The sequence below is a fragment of the Neofelis nebulosa genome, chromosome 16, assembly GCF_028018385.1.
Source record: "Neofelis nebulosa isolate mNeoNeb1 chromosome 16, mNeoNeb1.pri, whole genome shotgun sequence".
Classification (NCBI taxonomy): domain Eukaryota; kingdom Metazoa; phylum Chordata; class Mammalia; order Carnivora; family Felidae; genus Neofelis; species Neofelis nebulosa.
In genome coordinates this window covers 24,213,924-24,228,086 of record NC_080797.1, presented here as the reverse complement: position 1 = coordinate 24,228,086, position 14,163 = coordinate 24,213,924, and the positions used below count along the sequence as shown (strand labels likewise).

The 14,163-nt window shown below is 39.5% G+C and overlaps 1 long non-coding RNA gene across 4 annotated transcripts in view; it reads right to left on the bottom strand.

The window, feature by feature from the left end:
* Positions 1-2,313: 2,313 nt before the first annotated feature.
* Positions 2,314-14,163, bottom strand: part of LOC131497377 (uncharacterized) — a 49,665-nt gene continuing 37,815 nt past the window's right edge. The window contains exons 1-4 of one of the 4 annotated variants that reach the window (XR_009254929.1): positions 10,701-11,233; positions 3,641-3,732; positions 2,865-2,944; positions 2,314-2,491 (exon numbers count right to left, since the gene is read on the bottom strand). This is a non-coding gene — a long non-coding RNA (uncharacterized LOC131497377). Of the gene's footprint in view, positions 2,492-2,864; positions 2,945-3,640; positions 3,740-8,070; positions 8,668-10,700; positions 11,234-14,163 lie in introns of those variants that run through there. The other 3 variants (XR_009254928.1, XR_009254931.1, XR_009254930.1) reach the window with 3 other exon arrangements.

Here is a 14,163-nt window from a genome sequence, read left to right as displayed (position 1 = left end):
AGAGACAGAGAGAGAGAATGAGTGGGGCAGGGGCAGAGAGAGAGAGAAAGAGAGAGAGAAAGAGAAAGAGAGAGAAAGAGAAAGAGAGAGAGAGAGAGAGGGAGAAAGAGAGAGATAGAGAGAGAGAGAAAGAGGGAGAGACTCTTAAGCAGGCTCCACGCTCAGTCCAGCCTGAGGCAAGGCTTGATCTCACGACCTCAAGATCATGACCTGAGCTGAAATCAAGAGTCAGTCGCTCAACCAACTGAGCTACCCAGGTGCCCTGGGAAAAATTTTGTTTAATGGTGAAATACAAAATGAACACACGTCAAAGATTTTATTGAATTCATTATATAGTGGGGGGATCAGTCAGATGTTACAACTGGCTCAACAGGAAATTCATGCAACACACACACGATCAGGAATGCTGAAATCAATTTACTCATGGATGCAAAATTGATCTATGTCCACAGGGCAATGATCGTTGGTATTCCTCCGGACAAAATTCATTTGCATTTCTAGAGACAAGAATCACTTAACATTTCGGCAAACCTCCAGAGTTGCAAAAACAGTTCCAAGACAGCAAGGAGCCTGGACCCTACATTCAAAACTACATTAGGGAAACAAGACCAACTACCCATTAAAAAAATCAAGCATGATGAAATCTTAAGAATGTTCTGGTTTCAATATACCAAATTTATACCTTGAGCTGCTTTATAGGGAAGGCTAAAAATTTATTTTTATCTAGTTTGTTTGTAAAACACTATGCCATTTAACAGTATGGTAATCACAGAAATATCATATCCCAACTCCTCTATCAGGAGAATACTGTGAGTAGCCTAGAGGACTTTGTGTGGGACCAGAGGCAAGGGTAAAGTGTCTTTCAAGAGGAAGATCACACACACACACACACACACACACACACACACACACACACACACACGATGTACATCACAGTTCCAACACATACTGGCTGTGTGATTTGGGGGAAATAAAATAACATCCCTCAGCTTCAGTTCCTTCATCTGTTAGATGGAAATAATAATTAGTAACTATTTCATAGGGCTGGTATAAGAATTAAATGACGTGAGGGGCGCCTGGGTGGCTCAGTTGGTTAAGCGTCCAACTTCAGGTCGGGTCATGATCTCGCCGTTTGTGGGTTTGAGCCCCGCGTCAGGCTCTGTGCGGACAGCTCAGAGCCTGGAGCCTGTTTCAGATTCTGTGTCTCCCTCTCTCTGCCCCTACCCCACTCACGCTCTGTCTCTGTCTCTCAAAAAAATAAATAAATAAACATTAAAAAAAAATTTTTTTTTAAAGAATTAAATGGCATGACAAATGATATGCTTAAATACAGCCTGCCACAGAGTAATCACATAATGTGGTTATCATTTTTGTTTAGATCAAGATTTAATACCATCTAATATGTCTGAAATTTGTCTAAGATATCATTTGGGGCAGTCTTGATAAAGCTGTGAGTTGCTATTTTATGGCATGCTAGTATGTTCCAAAAGCAGTCTCCCTTTTCTGCTGAGAATTAAGTGATACACTTAATTCTCTAGATCTTGGCTGACGTGTAATTCTCTAGATCTTGGCTGACGTGTCATAATGTGGAATTGATGTAACTCCCCTGGGCCAACTCATCCATCAGAGGTCATGACACCCATTCACATGTCAACAGAAAGAGGGGGAAACACCACCTGATTTTCTATAGGAATCAAGATGTTCTTTGAATTAGACACACACTTTTCTTAAAGTCTCCATTGAAGCTACGAGAATATTATTTTCCAATTGTATTAGATCCTAATACAAGGAGACATCATTTTTTTTCTGTAAGATTATTAAAAATCTGGCATTTTCCATACTACGATGTAGAAATTAAATTTGAACCTAATTTCATTTCAAGTAAGTTATACACACTTAATTGCATCTTTTCTGTTCAGTTTAAAGAGCATTAGGCATTCAAGAAATTGGAATTGCTATACCGAACTTCTAAATGGAACAAAACAAGAATCACTTAAATGACTTTTTTTTTTAGAACCAGAAGAGGCTTTTTTTTTCCTGAAATAGAACATTTTTCTATATGAAGAACTGGCCTTTTTATTCCATACCCTACCTACTCATCACTCTGCTCAAATTATCTTTCCAATTCCTCAACTCAGTGGTTTGTTGGTTTTGCTTTGTTTTGTTTTGTTTTTTTTCTATTTACGGTATATAAAAACCAACACAGATGCTATAAAAATAACATTAAGATGCAAACTCAAAGCCCATAAGGAAACCTTTCTGTGTTGAGGGCATTTCTGGCTGGGGTTTCCATAAAACAAAAGTCTCTTAAGCTTGACTTTGGAAACACCCTTTATTTGACATTGGATTGCCCTCCCTTGCCCACTTGGTCAGTACAGGTGACTTTCATTTTCTCATGTCTTTGTTCGATTATCAACTCTGCAGGCCCCTCTTCCATGGAAATCCATTCAACTTCGAGACGACCCAGTAGGACAGAATTGCCCTTGAAAGGCTAAAATGGGGAAAACAGCTTGAGAATGTTATGAGGCAAGACAAACTGACGTGAAAGATATTTTCATCTCCACTCACTGGGTGCCAACTCAGGACAAAGTTAGGAGAACAGTGCGCTCGCTATGTGCTGTAAAGTAATACTGAATGGAACAGGTGACTTAAGAATGGAGTAAGAATGGAAAAGTGAGTCAGAGTCAGACATAAAGGCATAGCATTGTGAATTTATCCTCAGGATAATTGTCAGTGGTGATCATTGGCAGATTTCTGTGACTATTTAATATGTGCTGTAAATATTTGCATTCTGTGGACAGCACAGTATAATGGTTCTGAAAAGTAGATGGGAAAGTGGAATTTAGGCCCTAATTCCATTTTACCTCTTAAGCTGCTGATTTCTGTTGCCAGCTGAAGGAGAAAAAACTATTGTACGTGAAACATAACAGTTTAAGGTTCCATCCTGGGGAAAAGAGAGTGTTTTGTTAGTAAGCTCTTTATTTCAAAGCATGATAAAAAGTAACTGAAAGAGAGTATATTTTCTGTTTCTATAGCAATCTTTCTGTATTATTCCTTTCTTACAAAAATGGCATTGCTTTGCAAAATAGGCTTTAAAATGAAGAGAGCCTATATAAGTCTTTGTCAATTCTATTAATTCACGGCCTTGAAACCGTCTTGGGTTCTTAGTTCTTAGCTTTTCCTTTCCATACATACAAAAAGGGGGGTGATCAAATGATGGAAATTTTTAAATTTTTTCTTATGCGTGTTTGTTTGCTTTGTTTTGGGATTCCTGAGTGGACATTTTTATCTCTGTGAAATATTACTAACCCTGAGAACTTCAAAATATCCATGAGGCAATGCCATGGAAGCTAAATCTATTTGGATGAAATGAAACTTGAAAAGAATGAGCTTTAAAAATTTTTTAAAGAATATCTATCTATCTATCTATCTATCTACCTTAAAAGTATAAAGTTTTTATAAAAAATTTGAATGTATTGCTGAGCGGGTGCCAGGTAATAAGGTATATATTGGTAACACCTTTCTGGAAAGTAATTTATCAATATGTACCAATAACTTACAAAATGTTTGTATTAGCTCAGGCTGCCATAACAAAGTACCATTGACTGGGTTATGTAAACAAAGGAAGTTTATTTCTTACAGTTCCGGAGGCTGGCAGTCCAAGGGCAAAGGCATCAGCATGGTTGGTTCTGGGGGGAGCTCTCTTCTGGCTTGTAGAGGAATGTCATGTCTCTGTGTGCTCACATGGTAGAGGGGGACAGAGAGAGAGAGCAGGAGACGGAAATTTCTCTCACTTCCTTTTCTTATAAAGCCACAGTCCTATGGGATTAGACCCCACTCTTTTTTTAAATGTTTATTTATTTATTTTGGGAGAGACAGAGCATGAATGGGGGAGGTGCAGAGAGACAGGGAGAGAGAAGGGGAGAGAGAGAGAGGGAGAGAGAATCCCAAACAGGCTCCACACCACCAGCGTGGAGCCCAAAGCAGGACTCGAACTCAAGAGCCTGTGAGATCATGACATGAGCCGAAACCAACAGTCAGATGCTTTACCAACTGAACCACAGAGGCGCCCCTAGACCCCTTTCTTATGGCCTAATTTAACTTTAATTACCTTGTAAAGGCCTCATCTCCAGATACTGTGACACTGGGGTTAAGACCTTCAATTTACGAATTTTAGGTCCATAGCAATGTTCAGACAGACCCTTTGATCCAGTCATTCAACTTCCAGAAAACCATCCTTTGTGTGGTATTGAGGTGCGGGTGTGGAGTGGGGAGAGGTAACCGGAAAATAGCCCTAAATGAACACTTAAAAATATTCATCGTATTAGTTACCATTTGAGACTAGGAAAACCCATACAAGCAAGATGGGCAGAAGATCATCACCTGAATAAAACTGTGAAGTAAGTTACAAAAGCAGAATTCCATGTGATTTCCAGATCGGCATCCAGATAAGCCAGAACAGTGCTACAAATCCAAGCCAGCCCCAAGAAATCAATGAGCTAAAAAAAAAGAAAAGTAAAAAAGAAAAATAAAAAAAAAAATCCAGCGAGTCACAAACTAAAGGGGAACCAATGCAAAAGAGGTTCCAAGTAGAAAGAAGGAATGTGAAACTGGCATAATTTTCAGAGCCTGGGTTAAGTAGTTGCCAAAACGTGTTGCTGTTGTTGTTTTTTTACATTGTGTTGTTAAATGTAAAACGTTAAATGTGTTCAGGCTCAATCAAGCCTGAACATGCCATGGTGAGAACTTCTCCTGGCTTTTGCACTTTAAAATTTTTTTTAATGTTTTTATTTAATTTTTAGAAGGAGACGGACAGAACATGAGTGGGGGGAGGAGCAGAGAGGGAGGGGAAACACAGAATCCAAAACAGGCTCCAGGCTCTGAGCTGCCAGCACAGAGCCCGACTCGGGGCTCGAACTGACAAACCCTGAGATCATGACCTGAGCCAAAGTCGGATGCTTAACCGACTGAGCCACCCAGGTGCCCCGCTAGCTTTTACACTTTTAAAAACAATTATAAGCAACGCTATTTCAGAAACGAATGAAGTAATGCTTATGCACAGAATAACAATTACATTCTGAAAAAAAACAAATTGTTTCTCTTAATGTTCTCTTTGGCGATTTCATCTGTTTGAATGGCCTTAACTATCAGCTCAATAATGACAACTCTTGAGGTGCCTGGGTGGCTCAGGCAGTTGAGCATCTGATTTCCGTTCAGGTCATGATCTCATGGTTCGTCAGTTCAAGCCCCCCATAGGGCTCGCGGCTGTCAGCAGAGAGCCTGCTGTGGCTCCTCTATCCCCCCTCTCTCTGCTCTTCTGCTGCTCGCACACTCTCTCTCAAAAATGAATAAACATTAAAAAAAAAAAAAAAAGACAACTCACAAATCTGTTACCTGCAAGACCCAGCCCAAATACTGTCATCCCTGCACCCATTTCTGTGGTCTCAGTTACCTGTGATCAACCGTGGTCCAGAAGCAGCAAATCCTCACTTTGGCATACTGTCGGGTCAATAGGAGCCTAACGATGTCACGATACCCATGTGACTGACCCCATTTCATGTCATCACAACGTTGGCATTTTATCATCTTAAATCATACAAGAGTGAGTACAGTATAAAAAGACATTTTGAGAGACCACATCCACATAACTTTTATTACGGTGTATTGCTATAATTGTTCTATTTTGTTATTAGTTATTATTGTTAATCTCTTAACTGTGTCTAACTTATAAGTTAAATTTTATCATCGGTGTGTATGTATAGGAAACAATATAGTATATCTAGGGTTCGGTCCTATCCACCATTTCAGGCATCCGCTGGGGGTCTTGGAACACGTCCTCCTTGGATAAAGGGGGACTGTTGTAAATGCCCTGACACGTCTTCCAAACACTAGTCGTGCATGGCCAGATGCTTGGTGGCCATCTCCCTCTGACTGTTTTGACATCTCAAACTCATCCCGTCCCAAGCAGAAATCGTCGCCTTCTGGGAAATGTGCCTACCACGTTGTGAACCTTATCTCTCCTGGTGGCATTCCCATCATCAGGGAACCCCAAAGCTACCTTTGTTTCTTGTGTCTTATCCATCATCCGTTTCCAGCTCACATTTCCCAGCCAGCCTTGAACTGATATTAAACTGAGTTACTTCATGGATAACTGTTACACACTTTTGTTTTTAATTTTTTCATTCCACGGAGAGGTTATAGTTTGGGATCATACTAATCTATATACTCTTCTTCTTCTTCTTTTTCTTTTGCCACTTTAAAAACATGTAAGAGATGTATGTGTGTCTTAGCCTCTTCAGGCTGCTGTAACAAAAATACCATAGGCTGGGGAGGGGGGGGCGGTTAAACAACAAACATTTCTGACAAGTTTTGAGTCTGGAAAGTCTGAGATCAAGACACTAGCAGGTTTAGTGTCTGCTGAGAGCCTGCGTCCTGGTTCATAGAGGGCCATCTTCTCTGTTTCTCACGTGTCAGACAGGGTGATAAAACTCCCGGCCATCTCTTTTAAAAGGGCACTAAGCCCATTCGTGAGGGCTCCGCCTTCAAGATCTCATCACCTCCCAAGGGCCCCACCTTCTAGAATCACCACTTTGGCGGTCAGGATTTCGATATATGAATTGAAGGGGACACAGCTATCGAGTCCATAACAACGTAGTTGGATCGTTATGTGCATTCGTGGATAGTCTGGTAAAAAAAGGCTTGCGTACGACACAGTTCTCAGTTGTCCCCTCCCTGCTTTTCTTTGTGAAATAGAAGGCAGACGCTCTTATTAAAAGTCACAGGGGCAGCTGGGTGGCTCCACCGTTAAGCATCTGACTTTGGCTCAGGTCATGATCTCACGGTTCGTGGGTTCGAGCCCCACGTCGGACTCTGTGCTGACAGCTCAGAGCCTGGAGCCTGCTTCGGATTCTGTGTCTGCCTCTCTCTCTGCCCTTCCCCAGCTCGTGCTCTGTCTCTGTCTCTCAAAAATAAATAAACACTAAAAAAAAAAAAACTAAGAAAATCAAAGTTACAGCCGGGGGTGGAGACTACACCAGGAGTAATAGTGACAGACATATACAACTGTGCTTTCATTTTTCAAGAAGAGTAGTTTTGTTCTAAAGCAACAAACTTTAGGTTTTTTGGTCTCTGGGCCACACTACACTTTTAGGACCTCCTGCGTGTCCCAAAGAACTTTGTCTACGTGAGCTATAATTATCACTACCTAATTATTAGAAATTGAAAAATGGTATAGGTATTTTATCAGTTTGAAGATAGCAATGATGAACACATTGTGTATTAACATTAATATCATCCTGGTGTTATTACTATATTAGGATAATTTTTACATCACAGAGACCCTGGGAGAACTACCGTCCGAAAATTTTAGTTTGTTCCAGAACACGAGAGAGCATAATGAAGCACAAAACTTTGAAATTGAATTTATTTGCTTTGATTTATAAAATTATTTTTTAATGTTTATTTATTTCAACTTTTTTTTTAATGTTTATTTATTTTTGAGAGAGAGAGAGAGAGAGAGAGAGAGTGAGTGAGCCAAGAAGGGGCAGAGAGAGGAGACATAGAATCTGAAGCAGGCTCCAGGCTCTGAGCTGTCAGCACAGAGCCTGAGATGCAGGGCTCGAACCCATGAACCATGAAGTCATGACCTGCGCCGAAGTCTGGCGCTTAACCGACTGAGCCACCTAGGCGCCCTGCTTTGACTTATAATACCAGAGTCTCAATAAAAGCTATGAAATGTTAAAATTTATAACAAAATTTCCTCAATTCTGATGGTCTTGCTCCCTGGGCTTACTGAGTAGTGGCTTTACCCATAATATTAAAATTCATTGTTTCCCTTATGTGTAATCTGCCTACAGAGCGAAGAGTCTGTGTCATACCAGAATAATTTTCTTTGCTTTACATTGAATTTATCATATCCATGATTATTCAAGAAAAAGAAAAACAAAGGTTCTCACTTTTTAAAGAACTAAGAGGATCTTTGCAACAGTGCTATTTTCTGTGCTTATTAAATATATATATATATATATATATTTTTTTTTTTTTAATAAACAACAGAAATTTATTTCTTACAGTTCTGGAGACTTGGATATGAAGTCCAAGATCAAGGTGCTGGCAGATTCTGCTTGGTGAGGATGTGATTACTGGTTCATAGATGGCCATCTTTTTTTTTCTGTGCTTATTTTTAAATGTTATATTGTCACTTCGGTTAAATAGTGTCACAGGCACCCATTATCCCATCTTAGTCAAGTACCCACATTTCTTCTAACGACATTTCTAATTGCCTTCCTACAACTGTATATGACATACCAAAACACTTTTTAAAAAAATTCTTTTACTGAAGCCGTCTTTGAGATTTCCTAGAGGGCTCTTGGAAAGCACAAAGTTTTGTTCTTTTACTTTATAAAAAGAGAGATGTTAGAAATAATTAGGTTAAGCTTGTTTGATGTGTTACAATAGAAAGAGCTGCATAGGAATATTTGTCAAGTGAGAAAGTACACAGAGTCTGGCCTAGGTTAAATATGTATAAGTAAAATGCTACCAATATAAACATTTCAGAAATCAAATGCTATAGAAGAAATCCCCGGATGTTTGTTAATGCCCTTGTGGACCATAATGTTTGACATTCAGGGTGAACACAGACAATCAAAACTCTTATACAATAGTTATCTAATGTTCTCTGATTTAAAAAAAAAATTCAAAGGCTCCCGGGTGGCTCAGTTGGTTAAGTGTTCAACTCTTGATTTCAGCTCAGGTCACAATCTCATGGTTCATGGGACCAAGCCCAGTATCGGGCTCTACACTGACAGCACAGAGCCTGCTTCGGATTCTGTCCCTCTCCCTCTCTTTCTGCCCCTCCCCTGCTCTCATGCACACTTTCTCTCTCTCCCTCTCTTTCTCTCTCTCCTCTCAAAATAAAATAAAACATTAAAAAAGTTCAATAGCTTCCATTCTAATATTACTGGTTACAGTAATAAATTAGTATGGTGATGGCCTGGCCCAACGTGGCTTAGAGGTGGTAACAAAGTCAATTTCTGGAAAAATGTTGGAGGTGGAGCCTATAGATTTGTTCATGGAACTGGATATACGTTAGCGAGAAAAAGAGACGAGTCAAAGCCATCTTCAAATGTTGTTGGCTTAATCAAGTGGTGGAACTAAGACGCTTTTAATGAGATGAAGAAGACCATATAGGATCTCCTGGTTTGGGAGAGACTACAAACAATTTAATATTGGACCTGTTGAATACTAAATGATTAGTAATAAATAAAATACCATTGATACAAATAAATCAAAATGTATAATATAAATCATATAATAAACATACTTAGATATATAATCATGCATCTTACAAAATAAAACTAGTTAAATACATAAATTTATGAATAAAATAGAACTGCATAATAATAATAATATAAATTATAATAAGCTGTTAATATCATCACTCGCATTACTACTATTTATTATTCAATATTCACATTGCAGGTGTTAAGTAAGAGTCTGGAATCCAGGACCCAGATCCACACATGATACAAATTCAGAACTTACCAAATTCTGATAGCCGTGACCAGATGAGATCACCAAGGGAGAGTGTAAATAGAAAAGAGTAAAGGTCCATCCATGCTTTCACATGGATGTCCCAGAAGTGGGATGGCTGAATCATAGTGTAGTTCTATTTTTACTTTTCTGAGGAACCTTCATACTGTTTTCCATAGTGGCTTCTCCAACTTCTGTTCCCACCAACAGTGAGCAAGGGTTCCTTTGCTCCACATCCTTTGCTGTTATCTCTGGTCTGTTCACTAATAAAGCTGGAAACCCCCCCATCCCTTTTTTTTTAAAGATCCCCAAAGATCCCCAAACCTCAATGCCATGATCTGGAAAGCCTGATGTTTCACAAAGATGGATGTCCAGCTTGTGAATTCACAAGGAGAGCCTCAGGAATATTCACAACATGATTCAGGTCACCTGGGCATGACTGATAACTTCTGTCACACAGCTTTTCCCAACTCCCTTACTATGTCTCAGTATTGATGGATTCCAACACTGTCTAGGATTGTGGGGTTTATTTGTTTGCATTGTGCATTTAATTTACAAATACTTATACTGGATGCCTGTGAGCTCTAGACTCTGTCCTGAACATGTTACACCTATTAACATATTTAATCTTTGTAACAATTCCAGGAGGCAGGGAGCATTATTATCCCCATTTTACAAAAGAGAAAACTAAGACACAGGGCAGGTCAGTGGCTGGTCCAAGTTCACACAGCAATTTAAAGGCAAATGTCGATCTGCCAGGAGGCACCTCTTTTTCAATTACTGCAACAGTGATGTAGGAAAGCTTTGAGGCCTCAGAAGGTTGTACGATCTGTACGAACCATACATGTAAAAGCTTCTGTGTTTACTGAATCCCTAACGGAGGACTTAAAAGTAATTTTTCTCTTCTTAGGGTTAAATCCCAGTTTCAACTTGGTATTCTATATTCTCAAATCCCAGTTTCTAGTTTTAATGATAGTGTAGGGGCCAAGGGCAGGCTGCCCCATGATGGGCCACTTGGCCATACTTTGAAACTAAAAGTAATCGGAACCCAGCAGGTGCAGGAGAAGCTCTCTGCCTCCCCCTCAACTGCCGAAATCTGCATTGGAAAGGAGAGCCTGTGCCAGGAAGAGAGCTGTTAACAGAGACTCCCCTTTACCTAGGAAACTTACCAGCGAAATAGGGCAACGCTGGTTTTCAGACATCTCCTTTCTCCCTCCTGCTAATGGCCTTCCTCTCCTTTGTATCCTCTCCTGAGCTACCCCTCTCCTGAGCTCATAGAAGCTTCACGTTGCCTCATTGCCTTTGGAATTTCCAGCCTGTGCGGATTCCCCGCAGGCAGGCCTATTACATTGGATTCTCTCTGTTAGTCTGTCTCACGTCAGTCTGATTCTACGTCCAGCTCAAAGGACCACAGGGCAGAGGAACTTCTTCTTCCCAGGCAGTAGTTTTTCTACAGACCCCAAAATTTCAATGTAACCTTCAAATTGTAGTATCTAAAATTCAGTAAGGTACTGGAAGGAAGGTCAATCAAAACTACAAGTACATGGGGCACCCGGGTGGTTCAGTCAGTTAAGCGTCCAACTCTTGATTTTGGCTCAGGTCATAATCTCACGGTTTGTGGGTTTGAGCCCCGTGCTGGGCCAAGCATTGACAGGATGGAGCCTGCTTGGTTGGGATTCTCTGTCTCTCTGCCCCTCCCCTTCTCGCTCTCTCTCTCTCTCTCTCTCTCTCAAAATAAATAAATAAATGTAAAAAAAGAAAATCTACAAATACAGTGAAAACCTTTCCCAGTGGTCCTTCCTATGTTTTTTATGTTTTCAAAAGCAAGGTGTGCCTCAAAAAGCCTATGTCCGAATTTCTGTCCCAAAGGGAGATTGTAACATTCCTCCTTGTTCACCAGCTGTGGCCCAGCCTTGAGATCATTTAAGCGTTAATCTCTCTCCAGCACTAATGTTGACCGAGGAGTTGCCACTGTGAACAAAGAAGAAATGCTTTGTCAAAGTCAAAGTGAATTGAAATAGAGCAAGAAACGAAGATTGGACAAGTCCGAAGAACAGAGCTATGTGGACTGTCTGTCCAAGGAACCTTTGCTTATTTCCCAAAACAGGAAGTTATAGTCTCTGTTTACTTTTTGTTATATTGGCAGTGCTAATCTGAATAAGCAGATCAGTGCGTTTCCAGGACTTTCCCACTTGCTAAAGTATGTCTAGTGAAGTTGTGCCAATACCTATATTTGCATGTCAGGAGCCTAAGTAGCTAAGAAAAACTCTAGGAAATTGATTTGTTTTTATATACATGAATCAAATCTGAACAGGACTTGATTTTCAATTTAAATATTGTAGTGCTCAGGTTAGCAATCTGTTGGACTAAATGTCAGGCACATCCTTAATTTACTAAATTAGTGTTCAAGTCTGTAATTGAAGTAATTTCTTTGATAATGTATCCTTAAGGCAAGGGAATACTTTGACTTAATTAAAAAGAGAATGTCAGTTGATGAGTATGTCTTTCCAGAGTATATCTCCTTGCAGATATATTGAATCAAAGAAATAATCAGCTCAGTGAAACCTTATGGTTAGAGAACATATTTGCAATTTTTAAATGAATATACCATTTGTGTAATTAGGCAATGTGGGTCCATCACATTTGCTCTGATGGGAGAAAATAGGTTTCTGATACTAACATGGACTCTGATCTTATCCTACCATCTCAGGAATTCTCCTAATTGATGTTTGCTTCGGTTTATTTCTATCATAGAAGGGTAATTCATTAAGTGTAATATATTTAAATGCACTTTTAACATACAAGGTTTTTAATTTTTGTTTTTGTTTATTTTAGTAATACTCTACGAGCGAGTCCTGGTTTCTGTGTTCTTCTCCTGGCCTGCCAAGAACCAGCTTTATGACTTTGGCAAATCATTTAACTACAGATGCTTTCGGGTATAAAATGTGAAGTTTGATTTTCAATGTTAGATCCAGATCTATTATTCAGTGATTATTTGCTTTATTTAAAGATGATTTTTTGTTTTCCCCAAATTGAAGCTGATCTTTTATTCCTAGTGTTGAGTTTTAAAATCTCAAAGGATTGGAACAATACTGTCGGGAAAACCCTGGAGCTATGAAAGACTGTGAAACGGACAAAGAGTACCCAGTGTCCCGTTCAGAACACTCTTCTGGGTTAGCTTTGGGTTTTTGTTTTTTTTTTTTAATTAAAAAAAATTTTTTTTAATGTTTTATTTCTCTCACATTTATATGTGAGAGACAGACAGAATGTGAGCAGGTGGGGGGAGGGGGGTGCTGCAGAGAGAAACAGAGACAGAATCTGAAGCAGGCTCCAGGCTCTGAGCTGTTGGCACAGAGCCGGAGGCAGGGCTCGAACTCCCAAGCCCTGAGATCATGACCTGAAGTCGGACGCTTACCTGACTGAGCCACCCAGCAGCGCTGCTATTTTGTAACTTCGTAAGATGTAAAACACTGATAGTAATTCAAAGGATTCTTGTCTAAAGATGTGCGGATTGCATCCACTGAAATGCAATCCACCATTGTCTTTGGATATGAACACGTTTTACATCTATTTGTAAATTCCTTTCAGCATTCCTCATTGCTACGTGTGTGCAATTCTTTTGAATTCTCCTTTGAATCAGTTATAACGTTGTATTGGTTTCCTCATTAACTAAGAAGTGAAATAACGTATTGGATGTGTATTAGGGTCATGATTTTAATCTTTACTTATCGTTTTTACTTTAGATTTTAGCCTTTATTTATCTTTCTTATTTTAACCTTAAAAAATGTACCCTTTAATTTACCTACATAATTAAATCACTGTGAGGATCAAGTCAGACGATGTATGTTAAGTACTTGGCATGGTGCCTGAGATCTAACGATGATGATGATTCCTGTTTACTGACCAAGCGAGCTTTGGTTCCAGTGAACAAGTGTCCTCCTCAAAGCTAGCTGGTAAGAATTCAAGATAACAAAGCCTTTAGCTGAGATGGTTTGAAGATTATTAAAGCTACAGCTACTTGAGCAAAGGACTTAATGTATCAAGAAACTACATCTATTTTGGTTATAGATGTTCAAATAAATCTCACTTGAAATCATGTTTTGATTCGCGTTAAGGACTGACAAAACCTGTGAAGGGACTAGCAGAGATTAAGTTACTACCAGAAGAGCGTATGGATACAGGGACTCAAGAAAAGCACCTGAGAAAACATGCAGACTTTGAAGGGAACCAACTGTGTGTCAATGCTCACTCTTCTACCCTTAATCGAAGTCACCCACTTGCCAAAGATTCATTCAGAATATGGCTTTTGTCACCAAGGGGGAAGATACAAGAAGGAATAGCAAATGAAAGAATCAAAAGAAGGCAGTCAAAATAAACTTCCTACTGCCCTATTTTAGCTCATTTTACCATCAAAATGAAGGTTGCGATGCTGAGAAGTGAAGGATATTTTATTTAGGTATGTGTTTCTCTGTTACCCCATGGAACAAAGAAATCTGAAGTGGGCTACAGTTAAAGGTATAATATGAACAATAAGAAGGCATCCTGATTAGAAGCTTCTTATACACTGGAACAGGATTTCTGGGAACAAGAATGGCTTTCATCACGAAATGTAAAGGAGATTGTTGAGAAGAT